The sequence below is a fragment of the Lynx canadensis genome, chromosome E1 (assembly GCF_007474595.2).
Source record: "Lynx canadensis isolate LIC74 chromosome E1, mLynCan4.pri.v2, whole genome shotgun sequence".
In the NCBI taxonomy this organism is placed as follows: domain Eukaryota; kingdom Metazoa; phylum Chordata; class Mammalia; order Carnivora; family Felidae; genus Lynx; species Lynx canadensis.
The window spans coordinates 47364516-47383441 of record NC_044316.2 but is presented as its reverse complement, the minus strand read 5'-3'; the positions used below and the strand labels follow the sequence as shown (position 1 = coordinate 47383441).

The 18926-nt window shown below is 50.9% G+C and overlaps 1 protein-coding gene across 2 annotated transcripts in view; it reads left to right on the top strand.

Moving 5' to 3' along the window:
- PRKCA (protein kinase C alpha) overlaps positions 1-18926 on the top strand; it is a 401401-nt gene that overhangs the window by 350396 nt on the left and 32079 nt on the right. The gene's annotated exons all lie outside the window — the stretch shown is intronic.

The following is an 18926-nucleotide window of genomic DNA, read 5'->3' as shown; positions in this document are numbered from 1 at the left end:
TTCCAAGATGTGTGTTTGCAACAGTGGCCACGTTGCTTCATCTTTGTCACGATACGTACTGAGTACTCTTCTTCCTGTTGTGAATCTTCCTACACGCCAGCGACTGGGTGGGCTGTAACCCTGGGTCACTGTGTAGCCAACTTTCTGTCCCCACACACAGCCCTGTGGCTGCAACAGTTTCTTCCCAGCTGAGCGGCAGCATGACAGAAAGTAACAAAGTCAGGTCATCCTTCCCTCTAGCAGAGCTCTTGCGCTAGCTGTTGGCAGCTTGTGTGGCATTTATTTAACCTGTTGCCCCAAATGTTTATCTTAGAGGCAGTAGGTATCTTAGAGGCAGTAGGTATCTTGAAAAAGACACGCGCGTAGGAATCAGCCCAGTGTGTGCTTCAGTCCTGACTCTCTTCTCTGCAGGCTGTGGGAACTCAGGCAAGTCACTTAAGCTCTCTGCAGCCCTGTTTCCACAGCAGCAAGTTAGAGATTCTACACCTGTAGAATCGCTCTGAGGACAGAAATGCCAAATACGGTGTTCTGCACCCAACAGACCCTCGGTGGTAGCCAGGATTCCAAAAGGGAAGCTAAATTTTTTTCCCTTTGTTAAGAGCTTGTTTGTTTGTTACATGCCCAGACAGTGTGGAGACATAGACTTAGAGCATTTACTCAGAAACTTAAATTCCCAACCACAAAGGTGACGTATTATCTTGATACATAACTTAGTGGGGTTTCCCCTCCCCCCACCAAAGAATTCATGCATCACGATCTCCAGGCATCACATGAGCTTGAAGTGTCATATTTTTCAAACACAAAGAATGGGGAAGATCATACAGTAAAAATACAACTTCCTGATGCAGTGTTTATTCTGACACCTTCTGTGCCTGCTTCATTTAACACCCACCAGCTCCTACAAGAGTGTGGTGACCGGGAATGGCAGTGTTTTTAGGAAGAAAGGTGGTTTGAACTTCATCTCCATTAAGACCCAGTCTCTGCGATCAAACAAATAGCTTCCTGTGTTCAGTAACACCTCAGCCACCTGATATCCCCGGGGATGACAGCCTCCCACAGAGACGAACCGCTCCAAACAATTGATGTTTGTTGTCCTTTTTTTTTTTTTTTCTAACGTTCTTCATTGTATTAGTTTCCTGTTGCTGCTACAAAGAATAGCCCTGCAGTTAGTGGATTAAAACAATACAAATTTATTATCTTAAGGCTCTGGGGGCCAGAAGTCTAGAATCAGTCTCACAGGGTCAAAGTCAAGTTGTTGGCAAGGCTAAGCTCCCTCCAGAAGCTCTGGGGTGGGGGTAGGGGGGTAGTCCTGTTGCCTTGCCTTTTTCCAGTCTCTACGTGGCTACAGTCCATGGCATAGTGTCTTTACTTACCATTTCTGTCTTTTATGACCCCAACCCCATAGCCTCCCTCTCCTAAGGACCATTGTGATTACGTGGGGCCCACCCAGATAACCCAGGTTTGTCCCTCTGTCTCAGGATCCTTAATCACATCTGCAAAATCCCTTTTCCCATGTAAAATTAACATATGCACAGATTCCGGATTCAGATGCACCCACCTTCGGGGAAGGGGACACGGCGGATCCCGCCACACTCATGATGGTGTCTCATCTAACTGTATTTGATAAACTCCCACTCTCCTCCTCCAAGTACACGTAAACATGCTTCTATAACATATCTTGGGAGCTTTGGAGCTTTTTTTTTTTTCTTTTTTAACTTGTACTCATTTGTGTGTATGTTTAGTTCTGTGCAACGTGATCACGTGTATAGATTCAGTTCTCCAGCACCACAGTCAGGAGACAGTATGGTTCTGTCCCTTCCTAGGAGCCTTTTATAGCCACGCCCACCTCCTCCTGTCCCCCCTCCTGTCCCCATCCCCACCTCCCAGCAACCACTCACCAATTTTCCATCCCATAAGTTTGTTATTTCAAGAATGTCACTCAGGGGAGTCGTACTGTATATAACCTTTGGAGATTGGCTTTTTCACCTGAGCCCTTTCTAGAACTGCAATCATCATATTTGAGCGCACCTCAGCCACCTGGGCAGGTTGCTTAAGTATCCCGTGCCTCAGTTTCCCCACCTGTGAAGTGGGGATAATAATGTGGACCTCATGAGGTCGTTGTCCGTAGCTCGGAGTGTTGTCTGGCGCGAGACAGGTTGGTCCTGCCGTGGTCATCGTTCACTTGACTCATCCGCCACGTTGCACTGTGAACCCCTACGGTCTTCTGCACAGCCTCCCTCGGTGGTCCTCACGGCATGTTTAGGATGAGGTGCCCGAGGCAGTGAGGGTCTGAGGCCACATTACTGAGAAGTGCGTGAACCAGGCTTCACCATCAGGCTCAAGCCGCCCGCCAGCCGTCGTACTGCCCACGTCGTTAAACCGCTGCTCTGATCCTGAGTGATTCGTGGGCTCAGAGAGCACGCCACACACGTACCGTGCCAAGCAGGGTGCCACTGGGGTAGCGTATCCCACGGGGCCCTGTCCTTGACATGCCTTACAGTGTGGAAAACGTGACCCTCACGCCAACAGACCCCAAAGTCCGTGTTTAGATCCTAGTTGGCTTTCGTTGAAAAATAAGCTGAACCACTTGGGGGGACTCACTGCGCGGTAATTGTAGGTTGTCTTACCTTTTGCCGGCATTTTCCCCCTCCGGGTCCAGGAATTCGGCATATTCAGCCGTAGGAATAATCGCAGTGAAGACGAGGACCATCTAGGTTCACGGTTTCTGAATTTTGCTCAGAGGGTAATATAATCCTGTCCTCTGTGTAAATCTTTCTGTCAGGCAGAGGTAAAAATAATTATCTTCGATGGCATTTCCCTTAATAGGCAAAGCAGAGGCTCAAATATTTATGACTGTTTGTTCAAAACCCTTGAAATGGATTAACATTGTGGCATCTCCTTAACCGGTGAAGATAAGCTAAGGCAGACAATGTCACTAACAGACACGACTTCTGGCATTGAGTTGGACACCCACGGAAGGGGCACTAATCAGAAAATGATTCCCGCACCTGACGTTACCGGTACTCTTGGCTTTGGCATAGAGAGGATTCTCTGGGGTGGGCGCGAGCCCCTGAGAAGGGCGCACAGAAGCGGATTTAATCCCCCACCTGAAAGTGAAGTCCCGTTGCAGGGTCAGGACCCCCTGGCAGCTCAGAATCGGACTGTGAACACTAGCATTGCCCACTGTTTCCTGGAAGAAAGAGAGGCGGCAGGGAAAGGGCTTGCTTCTGGCTGGCGGACCCCTGAGTACCCCATGTGGTACTGTGCCACGTGGAACCCTCGCTGTGGCAGGGGCAGTGACCCATGACATAGTGACTACTCTGTACCAAACCCTCCAGCACATCTTCTGTTTTGTTGCGTTTTGTACGTGAGCAGAGATGAAGTGACCCGCCCCAGGCCACACAACAGCTGATAACAGGCAGAGGTAGGATTTGGACCTGAGACATTCTGACCCTAGAGCCCTGGTATTCTTTCCACCTGTGGCCCCACCCCCAGAGATCAGAGAAAACTCCCTTTGTCCGTCTCACCTGGAGTTGGGGACCGGAGTCACGGTTCTGTCTACCTGCGGTCAGTGACTCGGGGGGTACATTCCTGCTGTGACAACTGGGCAGACCCCTGGGAAGCCAGGAGAGTGCCTGCTGAGTCCCTGGCAGGCTCGGCACGGAAAGGGGGCCCGTGAGGACCTGGGAGGGGCCTGGAGCTGGAGGCAGTTCTAAATGGGCCACGGCAACCCAGGAGAGACGTGGGGTGAGGGACGTGGGTGAGACGGCATTCCCCTCGGCAAGAGCAGATGGCACCCCCCACGTGGCCAAGGGAACCAGAACAGTCTGTGGGCACAGTAGCCGGCCTACAGCCCGCTGGCCACAAGCAGATGTGCAGACTCCTGTGAGGGTTGGGGTCTGGATGAGGTCAGGGAGCCGGAGACCTATCCTAGGGGGCCGTGGCTTCTCCTTCCATCCCTATGGGAAGGCCAGCCCCGTACTGCCTATGACAGCCGCCAGAAGTCTGCACTTTGATGTAAAATTTGCCCAATTGTTCAAAGTTGGGTGTAAAACGTATTAAGAGAGGGGCAGTTAAGCGTTCGACTTCTGCTCAGGTCATGATCTCATGGTTCATGGGGTCAAGCCCCACATCAGCCTCTGCACTGTAACAGCACAGAGCCTGCTTGGGATTCTCTCTCTCCCCCTCTCTCGCTGCCCCTCCCCGACTCGTGCTTTCTCTCTCTCAAAATAAATAAATAAACTTCAAAAAAGAAAAAAGTAAGAGCAATGGACAGAGGTAAGATTCAGCCAACGGGCCACCAGCTGTGACCTGTTCTGGAGGGGTTCAAGGGTCACATTTGGGGGAGCCACATTTTAGGAATGGGGGGGAAAAGACCAAGGGGCATCCAGAGAAGCAGAAGAACTAGGGAGCCATAGGGTCTTAGACACTAAGGAAGGTAAGTGCTCACGAACTCAGAGATGGCCAGGGACGGCAGAGGTCAAGGAGGTGGGGGTGGGAGGGGATCTGGCCACGGGGAGCCAGCCGTCCCTAAGAGCATGTGGTGATGATGCAGCAGAAGCCAGATGACGCTGAGTGGAGGGTGGGCATCAGACGCCAGGCTGGAACTTAGGGGAACGTATGATAAGTGATCAGGGGGACGGTGGATAGACGGTCACTCCCAGGGAAGTGAGGTGAAGGAGGCATCAGTAAGGCTGAGCATGTTTCTAGACCAGAGGGAACATGCTCAGAGCGAGGAAAAAGGAAGATAGAGGGTATGTGTGTGTGGAAGGGGGGTGGGGGGTGGGGAGAGAGCATCCCACAGGTCAGGAGGGAATGGGATAAGGAAGCAGGAGGAAGGAAGAATGTGGAAGTCATCCTCACCGGGAGAGGTAGGCAGGGACCTGGGGGCAGGAGGTGCCCTGCTCCGCTCAGTGGGGACAGCCGGTGACCCACACACACGCAGTAACTGCCCGGCAAGACACAGTTCTCTGGGTGCAGGGGAACAGAGATTGCTGCAGGCTGGGGCCCATCCGGGGCCAGTCACCTGCACGAGCCACCTGAAGTGACCGAGTGGGAACAGGTGAGTGAGGCCAGAGAACAGTGTCTGTGAGAACAGGAGAGTTGGGACGAGGTTCAGTTGGGGGTGGGGGGTGGAGGAGAGTGACAGAAGGGCAGGACGCTGCCACGGGGGCTGAGGAGGGGCGTTCGTCTCTGAAGTAGACCTCTTGAAGAAGCCGAGGTCCTCACGCTGGCCCGAGATCCTTTGTTGTCTGCGCCCCTTCCCTCCCTAACATCATCTCTCACCTCACCCTCCACCCCTCACCCCATCTCCCCAGACCAGCTGTACTGGCTTCCTTTCCGCTCCAATTCGCCAGACCCTTCCAAGAGCTTTCACTCTTCTCGTTCCCTCTACCTGGGATACCCTTCCCCCTTCCGTGTGGCTTCCTCCTGCCCCTCAGCTCAGATGTCACCTGCAGGAGGCCGTCTTTCCTGGTGACTCTGTTTAAACCTGCAGACCTCCGGCCCCCATTCAGCACTCCTGCCCACCTCCCTGCTCTCCTTCCATGGTATTCATCACCCTCGGATACACCCTGTCAGGACTCGTGTGTGTGTGTGTGTGTGTGTGTGTGTGTGTGTGTGTGTGTCTGTGTCTGTCTGTCTGTCTGTCTGTCTAGCCCGCCCGGCCCCCCGTGGCAGAATCGCTGTGTTTTGTTTGCTGCGGAGCCCCTAGCCCTGGGGTCTGGAGCAGTACCTGGTGGGTGGAGTGTATCTGGGAAAAGCAGGTGCAGCATGCCATGTTCCTGCTGTGGAGGAGGGGCTCGGCCACAGAGCAGAGCTGAGGCTGTGGCACTGAGAGGTCAGGAACTCCATGGCAGGTCATTAGGTGATTCCCAAGGCTGCCAGCAGGTGAATCCCAAGGTGATTCCCAAGAGCTGATGCTGGTGGCACGAGACGGGCTGCAAGGGACAGCCACGTGCCTCACGTCCTCGACCCACGAGAGCAGGTGCACTGGGGGCCCCCGAGTGTCCAAAATGGTGGGCCATCAGCCTGGGTCCCCCAGATGGCCCAAAGTGCCAGAATATCAACGCCCCAGGAGACACGTCCTGGCCTTTGGGGAAAGAGTTGTAGAAGGGATGGAGATTAGAACGGGTCTGATGGTTAAATGAGAAAAGAACTCACGAGGTGCACGCAGCCAGGCAGTAAATTAGGCCTTGCGCAGCAGAGAAGAAAGGGGGGCAGTGAGAGAGGGAGAGCAGCCAGTCGGCACCAGCCGGGGCGCCTCCAGGATCGGCGCCTCCGAGCCCGGCCCCACGCCACACCGGCGAGCCGAGAAGTGCTTCATTAAAGGAGAATGACGAGCCGAAGGGTGGCTTGCTTGCTTTCGGGGGCCAGTGCCCCCTCTGTGCAAGGTCACGGTCCGATGCCTCCGGCTTTGCAAAAGAACATGAAGCAGCTGCCTTCCCTCCAAGAAATATTTAAAGAGCCAAGACCAGGCTTTCCCTTGGGTGGTTCTTAAATTGTGTGACCATCCTCAGATCCTTTCCAGGAATTAGGCTGGTTATATTGTCTCACATATGTTATCATCTGTCTGCAGCTCTGTGTCTTAGTTCACCTGGCCTCAGGGTTTTATCAGCGTAGCCCTGTTCTCCGGAGCACTTGGCCCCCTCTGTGACATTGTGGTCCCCGAGGCCTCTGCGGGCCCCATCCTTCTTCCCGACTTCCTTCCGGTTCTTCCTCGAGATAAGCCAGCTTCTCGTGGGTTAGCTAGACCCAAGGCAGAGCACCTCACTGATTCTGTCTTCTATTTAAGTCAGCTCTACGAGGTTGGTGTCAGTGGCTCTGTTTTCCAGTTGACGGGCCCAAGGTGCAACGAGATGCGGTCATTGTTTCCTTCAGCCCCAATTCAGGGCAAACCTGGGCTTGAACCCAGGGCCGGTCTGCTGCCCCTCATAGTGGCTGTTCTCCCCGGAGAAGGGGACTGCAGAGGTTGGCTCAGGTGTACCCCACGAGTGCCTCACTCCATCACTGCAAAGAAGCTGCCCTCAGTCCCCAGACTTGTTTGCAGAGCCCTCATGGGGTTCCCCATGTGCTGTGGCTGCATTCATTGGCCTTTCATTCGGGGAGCTGTTAAAATCCTGTAAAAACAGGGGCGCCTGGGTGGCTCAGTCGGGTAAGCGTCCGACTTCAGCTCAGGTCACGATCTCATGGTTCGTGGGTTCGAGCCCCGCTTCGGGCTCTGTGCCGACGGCTCGGAGCCTGGACCCTGCTTCATTCTGGGCCTCCCTCTCTCTCTGCCTCTCCCCCACTCATGCTCTGCCTCTCTCTCTCTCTCTCTCTCTCTCTCTCTCTCTCTCTCTCTCAAAAATAAACATTAAAAAAAATTTTTAATAACAATAAATAAATAAGTCCCGTAAAAATGGGTCAGAGATTTCTGACATCTTATTTCACCTCTTACTTTGCAATGGAGGGGGGCGTATCTTGAGAGTGATGACAGACACCGACTCATTCCCTCCTACGTACTACGCACTTATGTCTGTTGTCCTGCTGCAACCTTACACTAGGCCTCTGAGGCGAGTGGTGTTACCCCAGTTTTACAGACAAGGGACAGGAGACACGGAGAGGACAGGTGACCTGCCCAGGCCTCATAGATAGCAAGTGGCAGGGCAGGGACCCTGGGCCATCAAGGGCGGATCGGCTGCCCTAATGCCATCAGTGGCCAGGTTCCGCCCTCAGTCTGTCGCTTCCTGCCCTGTTACCAAATGCCTCTAGAAAGACCACCAGACTGTGAGACCTCCCCGTTCTCGGGAGTCTTTTATTCCAACTAATAAAGCTCCCACGGGCACAGGATTGATTCCTAATTCCTAGGTCATTCCTTTACTGCACAAGTAGTTACTTTGCTCAGATACACAGTGAACATTTGGAACAGCTCCCTGTTCAGCAGAGAAGGCCTGAGGTAGGGAGGGTCCCGCGTGGGCACCAGGCTCTGGATCTTGTCTGATTCCCCAGCACCAGCCACCCCCGTCCACCGCCCTGAGAGAGACGGGTGACGGGTGCCGTGACTGAGTTTGAGAAGCACTTGGAGGGGGACTAGTAGGCAGGTGACAATACGTTTGATTCTGGACTGATTCCTTTTTACTGTGTTTTGGCCCCATGCAGACCGTCCACCCCTGAGGGGAAGCTTCCTATTTGATTTCAGGTGGCTTTTCCTGCAACATCGTATAGTGAACTCTTGGCTGCAGTTCTGCTCTTTTAAGAACATGGGGTGACATCTGTAAAATGGGGATCATCACAGTATCACCCTCAGAGTATGACTTCGAAGATTACGTGAGTTTTGCCCTGGCTGCCTCAGCGGAAGCCCCCCGTACATTTTTTTTGGTCTGTTATTTGACAGTTGTTTCAATTATCCGTTGCTGTGTGACTGCCCCCAAACTTCACGGCTTAGAACAACAACCATGTGAATGCTGTGACTCTGTGGGTCAGAACCTCAGGCAGGACTCGGCAGGCCTGACTCCTCACTGCTTCTGGGGGCATTGGCTACCACGGCTCTGTGGCCCTGGAGGATCCAAGTTGTCCTTGGGCTGTTGGCCGTTGGCCACGGCCCCATGGGTTCTCCTCTGTGTCGTCTGTCTTTCCATGAGATCTGTCACCATTGAGTAGTTTATCCAGAGCTTCTCAGCACGGTGGCTGGTTCCCAAGAGGGCAAAAACAGAAGCCATAAGTTCCCTTAAGCAGCACCTGGAGCTTAACTGTGTCCCTTCAACCACATCCTGTAAGTCAAAGCAAGGCCCAGAGCATGCCCAGATTCTAAGGGAGGTGCTATAAATTCTATCTGTTGGTGGGAGGGGTGGCATTGTCACCCTGAGGGGGGATGGGAGGGGTCACTGTGGCTTTTGGAGGCAGCTGGTGTTGAGCTCTGTGTTGCCCAGTGGAAGCTCCTCAATACAGCACTTGGAAAGAGTATCTCTCAAAGGTGCTGAGGGACCCAGGGGTCCCTGCCTTGTGTTTTAGAGCTGAGATCAGCAGACTTCTTCTGCTAAGGGCTAGAGGATAAATGTTTCAGGCTTTGAGCTTTCCAAGAGGCAAAATTGAGCTGTTCTTGCCAAAAGGCTGGTGGTCTTTTTTTTTTTTTTTTTACATTTTTTTCATTTTGCATTTGTTCACAGGCAGGTCGTACACAAACGGGAGTAGGCCGGAGTTGGCCCGCAGGCTGGAGGTTGCCACCTCCGCCTTTAGAGGGTTCTCCCCTGGCCCTCCTCCAGCCTTAGCGCTCCACATAGGGTTAGAGGTGCTGTAGGGCTTGGGGGACATGCCCCTGGGGACCTGGGAACTCCCTTCCATGACCTACACAGGCCTCTCTCTAAGATCCATTTTTCCTAGGGACACTGCCCTGACTCCTGTATACGATGGAGAGGCCAGTGGTGGCTGTATACAGGGGACAGGAGGACAGAGCTAGGACGTGCAGATCAGGGTGCACAGGGTCCTCATAGATGTGACAAAAGACTAAGAAGAGAAGTGGGTGGAATCTGAGGGGTCCAGCCTGCCCCCCAGGCAGTTGAGAAGCATTATGGACCAACTTCTGTCCCCACAAAACCCAGGCTGCTCCCTAACCCCCCATGTGACTGTATGCAGAGATATAGGGCCTTTAAGAATGTAGTTAAGGTTAAATGAGGTCCTTCAGAGTGGGGCCCTGAGCTGATAGGACTGATGTCCTTACAGAAAGACCAGGAGACAGCAGAAGCACACCCTCACAGAGGAAAGGCTGGGTGAGACACCTGGAGGAGGAGGCTGGCTGTAGCCAAGGAGAGAAGGTTCCATGAGACAGCAACTGTGCCAGCAGGCACCTTGGTCTTGGATGTCCAGCCTGCAGACCTATGAGAAAACGAATGTGATTTGAGGCAGTCAGTCTGTGGTATTCTGTTCCGGCAGCCTGAGCTGACCGATACAGGAAGACATATTGGTCAAGGTGGTAGGAGAGAACGTGTAACCGTTGGTTTGTAACATGTGTATTCAGACACTTGTTCAGTATGTGGGCCTCCGTCACTCTTGTCCCAGTGTCCCCTGGCATCCCCCAAATGTCAGAGGTGGACCCATCCTGGGCCAGTATGGAGTCCTGCATTTAGGCCAGGTAAAGCATGTCATAAACCAAGACGTATTTTATGTAGTCACGGTCAACGTCATCGTCTCTCTTACGAAGCAAAACAGGCAGGAGGAATGAATGAAGGTCTCAAGGTCAAAGGCAGTGTCTCAGATGACCTTGTCCCATTGCCAGCTCCTGCTTGCAGAGGAGAGCGGGAACACAAGAGCCAGGCTGAGTCCGGGCTCTGCTGTGTTCCCACTGTGTGTCACTGCACCAGAGCTTGCTTGTGCCTCAACTGCCCCAGGGGTAAAGAGTAGTGCTCGGCACAACGTGGCCTAAGGACTGTGCTCGGGGGTAGCTCTGATTCCAGTTTGGCCTCTATTAGGGTCAGTATCAGGATGTTTCTCACTGTTGAGAAGGTTCTTGAAAACATCAGGTTGGGAGGAGAGTGTCTAAAGAGGTGTTTGATTTCTTCGGCATAACAAGGGATTATAGACGTTGTGCGAAAGAGGTCAGGTGACCAAGTCAGTTAGGCAGATGTGTTCCCAGACTCGTTTCATTGTCACGCGCTGAGTTCTTCTGTGACCAGCACGTGTTCCCAAGGAGCTAGAGAGAGAGATTAGCCCAAGCAGGAGATTGGCGTTTCCTGGGAAGAATCACAAAGACTTGAAGCGGGAACACTTTCCCACGTGTAATTAATTCAGCATGAATGCCTACCTCAAGGGTCACAGATCACCTGCCACAACTCAGTAGCACACATCCCAGAGGGAAAGAAATGCCAGGTGCAGGGGTATTTCTTTGCAGCCTGGAAAGGCGGGCACTTCGTTCACAATTTTACTTGCGGCTCCCTCAGAATCGGCCCAGCCACTTTGGAAGACAGTCCCGCAGTTTCTGACAAAGCTAAACATAGTCTTTACCATACAATCCATCAGTCGTGCACCTTATGCAGACTTCCGCGTAACTTATGTCCGCACAAAGCCTGCACACGGAGGTTTGCAACCACTTTATCCACAATTGCCAAAACTTGGAGGCAACCAAGGTGCCCCTCAGCGGGTGAACGGCTAACTGAACCGTGATGCAGCTACATAATGGAATATTATCCAGCCCTAAAAAGAAATGAACTGTCAAGCCGTGAAAAGACCTGGAGGAACCTTAAGTGAGTATCGCTACGTGAAAGAAGCCGATCTGAAAAGGGTGCACGCTGTATGATTCTGCCTCTATGACACAGTGGAAAAGGCAGAGCTATGGAGACAATATAAAAGACGAGTGGCGGCCATGGGTTAGCGGAGAAGGAGGCAGAACAGATGGCACGGGCAGTGAAATTGTGTGCAATACTACAGTGGCCAATACATGTCACGATCCGTTTTCAAAAACCCGTGGAATGCACAATGCCAAGGGTGAACCCCAGCTAAACTCTGGATGAGGATAATGCAACAATGTAGTTTATCCGTTGTAACAAACCTACCTCTCTGGTGAGGGCTATTCATGGGGGGGGGGGGGGGAGACTGCACGTGTGTGGATGGAGTATATGGGAACCCTGTGCAGTCTGCTCAGTTTTGCCGTGACCCTAAAACTTCTTTTAAAAATGTATTAATGGGGGCACCTGGGTGGCTTAGTCTGTTAAACATCCAACTCTTGATTTTGGCTCAGGTCATGATCTCATGGTTCGTGAGTTCGAGCCCTGCGTCGGGCTCTGTGCTGACAATGCAGAGCCTACTTGGGATTCTCTCTGTCTCTCCCTCTCTCTTTATCCTACCCCCATGCTCACTTGTTCTCTCTCTCTCTTTCTCTCAAAAATAAATAAACATTAAAAATATAATTTAAAACCTTTAATGCTTATTTATTTTTGAGAGAGAGAGCACGAGCAGGGGAGGGTCAGAGAGGGAGACACAGAATCTGAAGCAGACTCCAGGCTCTGAGCTGTCAGCACGGAGCCCGACACAGGGCTCAAACTCACAAACCATAAGATCATGACCTGAACCAAAGTTGGATACTTAACCGACTGAGCCACCCAGACGCCCCATTAATTTTAAAACTTTAAAAATTTTTATTAATTAATGGGGCACCTGGGTGGCTCAGTCGGTTAAACCTCCAACTTCAGCTCAGGTTATGATCTCACAGTCCGTGAGTTCGAGCCCCACATTGGGCTCTGTGCTGACAGCTCAGAGCCTGGAGCCTGCTTCGGATTCTGTGTCTCCTTCTCTCGCTCTGCCCCTCCACCTCTCACGCTCTGTCTCTCTCTCAAAAATAAATAAACATTAAAAAAAATTTTTTTTTAATTTTATTAAAAGATATATAGCTTCTGGTCTTTCTCTGCTAAATGAAAGTCAGGGATAGACCTGGAAAGGAGGTCTGTAATCACCAGGCTTGGTCTCCCTCCAGGCTTTGCTTCTCCCTCCCTCCTTCCTTCCTTCCTTCCTTCCTTCCTTCCTTCCTTCCTTCCTTCCTTCCTTCCTTCCTTCCTTTATCCCTTTTGTAGGAGATGCTCTTTAAAGCCAGTGTTAATCGTTACAAAGCATTTTAGTGCCAGGTGTTCCTCTTACGACCTTTTGGGGGAGCAGGACTTCAGTTGTCCTGCTGTTCACTCTCTGTTCCCATAAAGTGAGCCATCAGGGATGGAGAAGAGGTGGGTACTATGAATAGATTGTAAAGCACCTTTGTTGTCATTCGAGAAGTCATTTTCTGTTCTCTCCAATCCTAGATGGAGCCACAGTTTCTGTCTAAATAGAAAGTATATGCTTTAGACTCCAGACATGCCATTTTCATCTTGTGGCAATTCTCTTTATACTTATATAATGCATTTTGTCCAAATATTTCAAACATAGCAGGTATTTGTCACGCGATGTGCTAAGATCCCTGATGTAAGGTATTACATTTTAGTGTTACCTACCCATTTTCGTGTCTGTGTCTCCCTAGTTCGAGTCCTAATCCCTGTGCCCAGCAGAGTGCCCAGTCCAAAGAAACGTGCAATTAGCCATAAACAGCGCAAGTGAGGGAAGGAGGAAGTGGGGAGGGTCTGTGAATGAGAAAAAGAGAAACCTGAAGTTTTGCTGCCCTGGTAAAAATTAATTTAATTGCACAAGAAGGGGCTTTTAAAATCTGTTTTATTTGTTTATGTACCCCATGCCTAGAGCAACGTCCAGTACATAGGAAGCTAATATTTGCAGATAGAGTGAATGGAAGGTTCGGTGTTGATGAGAATTGCCAGGTGCCAGCAATCATTTCGGGGTGTTTAATGCATAGTACGCGTATAATCTCTGATAGCAGAATGTTTCCTTTGTCCTCCTGTGAGCCGGGTTCCGTTTATTGCCTTGATTTCATTTTCGCCTGCCTGCCATACCCGGGAGCCGTTTCTTATTTCCAATGTTAGGCATTATGGAGCCATATAATACATTCAACTCACCTGCAGTAAACACAGTTTATTATACAAAAGGCCGTTTTATCCCCTACCGCGTTCTGACCCGGTAGGTGCCCGATTTCCAATATCACAGCTGAGGCAATGGAAACTCAGAGAGGCTAAGCAACTTGTTCAAGGTCACACAGCTCCCACATGGCAGAGCTGGTCCCCAGAAGTCAGGTTCAGAGCGTTCTCCTCACGGTGTGCTTCCTGTGCAGTGCTGTTGGCAGTCTGGGCTTGGACGTGCCTCCCAGAAGGTGTTTGACTGGGAAGCCTCTTGGCTGGCAGTGGGGGGCAGGGGCGGGGAACGGCTGCCTCACCCTCACTCACCATGAAGCTTTTCTATCTCTCATGCTCGGCCCAAGCCTGGTGCTGTAGGAAGGGGACACAGTCAGGAGACAGTGTCGCTAACCAGCCCAGTGACCTTCAAGCAAGCCACTTAGCTACTCCGAACCTCAGGTTCCTTTTCAGAACCCTGAGGACACTTTTGCAAAGCACCTCAAAGGCTCCCTGCAGCCTTAGCAACCCAGCACCCCTACAGGCACTTTGGATTTTGCGCTTAAAAGGTCAGTGGTGCCCACAGTTTGGGCTTGGATTAGATCTACTTGTTTCTCCAGCACAAGCTTCGGGGTGGTTTCGTGATGCTGGGCGGGGTCCCATTGCGCAGGAGGGCAGCCCGGCCCCTGCTGGGGAGGCCTCTAGGGGTTGAGTGGGGGCAGAGAAGCAGTCTCAGCAAGACGTGGCCAAGGCTCCAGGAGAGGCGTGGCCTGGGTCTGTGGGCCCCAGAGGAGGGAGTGGAGGAGACGGTTCAGGAACTCACGGTCCCAGCTGTCGGGACAGAACACCCAGAAGACACTCCAGCTGATCTTTTTTCCCCCGACTGTTTTGACACGTTGCTGTTTTCCACCATGTACATAAAGAGGGCCTCTTGTGTTCCATGATCTGCCCTTGGGAACTTACGATGTTTTTCGAAACAACCATAATTTTTTCATCAAAATATTTTTAGGGGTGCCTGAGTGGCTCAGTCAGTCGGGTGTCCAACTTTGGCTCAGGTCATGATCTCACAGTTCGGGAGTTCAGTCCCCACATCAGGCTCTGTATTGACAGCTCAGAGCCTGGACCCTGCTTTGGATTCTGTGTCTCCCTCCCTCTTTCTCTCCCCCACTCATGCATGCGTGCACGCGCTCTCTCTCTCTCTCTCTCTCTCTCTCTCTCTCAAATAAATAAATATTTAAAAAATTAAAATATTTTTATTTTTTTAACGTTTGTTTATTTATTTTGAGAGAGAGAGCATACAAGGCAAGGGAGGGGCAGAGAGAGAATCCCAAGCGGGCTCTGTGCTCTCAGTGCAGAGCCTGACACGGGGCTCCACCCCACAAACTGTGAGATCGTGATCTGAGCCCAAACCAAGAGTCAGACGCTCAATGAATGGAGCCACCCAGACACCCCTGAAATATTTTTATTTTTTAATAAGAGGAAGAGATCTTTTTTGTTGCCCTGAGGCGGTAAAAGGCCTCAGGCATGTTTTATGCATAAAGGCCAGTGCTATTTTATAATGGCAGCCTGGAGAGAGCCTTCTGTGGTCAGGCCGCTGATCAGAGCGGGTTCGGGAGGGTTGGCGAGTAAACACGGTGTGAAAATGAGGAGTCAAGTCCAGTCAGGGTACAATCAGGAACAGGAGAGTGACTCTTCACACACATGGCTATCTCATGGGTCCCGTTAAGACCAGGCCTCCAGGGCGAGAGATCCTGAGCCAAATGGCCATCTTGGCAGCCGTGACCCTGTTCAGCATTTGAACCCCTTTATGGGTCAGTTCCCGCCATAGCCGTCCAGGGAACCACACTGGGTCATGGGCTGATCTTCAGTTTGGAAAAAAGGTCAGACGTGTGGATGCCGAGTCTGGAGAACCAGAGTTCAAACCCTGGCTCTGCGGCTTACTTGCTGTGTATCGTCTATCCTTGGGCAAGCTCCTTAACCTCACTTCCTCACCTTTGAAATGGTGAGGAAAAGTCTCCTAAAAGTCTCACAAGGGCTAAACGCGCTAACGGACTAAGGAGCCTGGCGCACAGCGAGCACCACGATGGTGACGTTGCCTACAGTCTTGGGTGCTATTGCCAGCAGCATCGGGAACCTCACCATGCTGCCCCCCCAAAAGCTTCTGAAGCCCCCCCTCCTCTTTGAGAGGCCTTTGAGTACGCAGCCCTGGCAGAGGGTGGAAGGTGGGTGGTTTCCGAGCAATGTCCTTCCAGCAACTGTGGCCTTTGGCCTGGTCAGAGATGAGAAGCCGCCCCCCCGCTCCTCCCCTCCTCCCTGCCCCCCTCATTCCTGGTCCTGTGCCCGGCCTGGAAGAAAGCTCATTCATATCTTACTTTTACAAGACAGGCAGCCATTTGAAACATCCTGACATCTCCCCCAGGCAATTGGCTCATGTAAGTGTAAGGAAAATGATCGTAATGACAAATAGCAGTAAAGCTGAATGACAGTGGCCCTGTCGGGGGTCCGTCTTTGAAGCTAAAGGCCACCCTCCATGTACCGAAGGGAGATCTGCCAAGTCAGCCTCTCTTTTGTGAGGTTCTCTGCTGTGGGAACCAAATTGCCATCTCAGCCCCCCCTCCCCCGCCCCCCTGCAGGGCTTGGCCGCAAGCCTCCATTGGCCCACACATCCCAGAGACACCTGCTCCCATCCCCAGTGGGGACAGAAACAAGAGAGCCTCACCGTCCATTCTGTGGTCTCTGAGCCTGGTGCTCAACCCAAAGCTGACTCCCTGGGCCAATAAGAGCCCAGGAATTAGAGTGGGTTGCAGGAGCCTGTGAGGGGGTGTAGACCAGCATCATCCAGTAGAAATAAAATGCAGGCCAAGCTGCATGTAGCAGCCATATTCTTGGTTTGTTTTTTCTAAAGATAGATAGATAGATAGATAGATAGATAGATAGATAGATAGATAGATAGATAGATGTAAGTAAGTAATCTCTACACCCAATATGGGGCTCAAACTCACGACCCCAAGATCAAGAGGCCCATGCTCTACTGACTGAGCCAGCGAGGCGCCCCCTAGCAACCGCAGTTTTAAAAGTGAAAAAAGAAGCAGGTGAAATTAAGTCTGGCATATTTTATTTAACACAATATCTCCAAAATACTAATGAGATATTTTACGGTTTTGGTCCCAAGTCTTCGGAATCTGGTGTGTATTTTGCACCTAGAGTTTGCACTAAGCCGCGTTTCAAATGCTCAGGAGCCGCTGTGGCTAATGGCTACTGTACCACACAGCACAGGTGTAGACAGCTCACGGGCAGGGCAGCCAACATCCTACATCATGTGTATCTAAATGTTTATCTCCAAATGGGGCTCCCTAACACCATTTCCCTTTGGCAGTGAGATTTTGGATGATCGGAGGTATTTATTAATAGCAGCTCATCATTGAGGGGAAAAGCATGTTTCATTCTACAAATGAATTTGCAGGGCGCCTGGGTGGCTCAGTCAGTTAAGCGTCCGACTTCGGCTCAGGTCACGATCTCGCGGTCCGTGAGTTCAAGCCCCGCGTCGGGCTCTGTGCTGACAGCTCGAAGGCTGGAGCCTGCTTCGGATTTGTGTCTCCCTCTCTCTCTGCCCCTCCCCTGCTCATTCTCTCTCTCTTTCTCTCTCTCCCCCTCTCTCAAAAATAAACATTAAAAAAATAAACCTTAAAAAAATAAAATAAAAATGAATTTGCGACGGTAAGGTTGGACCACTGTACCTTGTAACTTAGCTCTCCGGACCTTCCCGTCTCATCGAGCGCACAAGTCAGGGCTGACACACTGTGAGCTGCCCCAAGAAGAATTCCCGCCGAGTTCCAAATCCCAGCCTGCTATTACAGCTGAAGGCGCTGCAGTATTCAGCATGACTTTGTCATCTTGGCCCCAGTTGCGGAGCTGGCGGGCTCCAGAGACTGCCAAGTGCTATCACCGAGAAAAACGAGCCACTGGCACTTGACGTTCTGCTTTGGTAAGCCTTGGAGGAAGGAGAGGGTGTTGTCAGCAGGAGTCATGAGAGTTTAATGCTGTGGAAACAAAATAAAAAGCAAGTGGAACCAAAGTTGATAATAAGAGGCAAGACACAAAACCAAACAAAACCCTTCAGGGGCCTGGCTTTCAGAATTTGTGAATCATTCTGGCCAAAAACAGGGTTTGCGTACCCATGACCTCTGACAGCTTTCCAAACTCAGGTGGCATTTGCTGCCACCCAGGAGAGGAGTCTGGTTGGTCACATTGCTCAGATATTTGTAGACGAGAGGATATGAAATACGGCGTGACCTCCCTCACTCAGCCCCCACCATTCTGCAGCTTGATTAATTCCCACAGCAACACGGTGCCTCCGCTCTGCCTGTGTTAGAAACAGAGTAACGAAAACACTGATTCATGAAAATAGATTTCCGGGACTGGTTTTCATACAGTTGCAAGAACAAATTTTATTCAAGTGCTTTTGAAATGTTAGAGGTACAGCTACTAAAACGGTGATTTTAAACCTCTTTAATCCTTGAAGCCCTTTGATTAATATTTTATGTGCTCTCAGTATGCGTGATTACATATATTTGAAAGCCATAAACTGTATTTTTAAAACAAAATGTCAATATTCAGGGCACCACTTACGAACTGATTGGCTTTGGGCAGGTCTCTTAAACTTTTGGCCACATCAGCTTTCTCACCTATAAAACGGGAAGAATATCATTTCTGCCGCATTGGGTTCGCCAGAGTGTTCCTAGAGCATCTGATACATAGGAGGTGCTTAGCAAATGTATGTCTTTGCTCTCCCAAAGAGCATTTCTCTTGTTGTTCTACTTGGTCAAGACAAGCTTTGATCCAGTTATTTCCTGTCTTGGAACCAGAATGACAGGCGTCAATGTCCGTCATCAGGTAACGCGTGGCAGCTCATTTTAGTAGGGCTTTTTATACCCTGTATGCGTGCAATTTCCAAGTTTTGAAAAAAGAACAAATGGAGTTTAAAAAAGAAAAGAAGGCCCCCTCATAGGTTCCTCTGGTTATCATTTTCTTGTCAAGGAAATGAGCTCTAAAGGTGCCAGATCCAAGCGTGTATCCCGCGGTTGCCGCCCACACTGAGGCAAGCCACAAGAGCTTGTATTTCTCGTTCTACAGGGAGAAATATTGGTAATACATTAAAGACATGGACAGGAAGAAACACGCGGAAGGTTTGTTTATGTCCCAGGACATTTCATTAGGCATCATGGGCCATTAAAAAAAAATAGCCTGGAACGTTTCAAAGTCAAATGCGTATGCAAAATGGCAGAATGGTCTTGCCGAGTACCTGTTGGGACGTCTTCACCTGGAATCCTGGGGCGTGATCCATGGTGGAGGGAGGGGGCAGGGATTGTGTGCCTTAGCTAACTATACCAGTGTTTTAATAGCCTGTGAGCTAGAAATTCAAATCAGTGTTACCCTCTTCCATGAGGGCAGGTCGTGGGATTATTCTCGTAC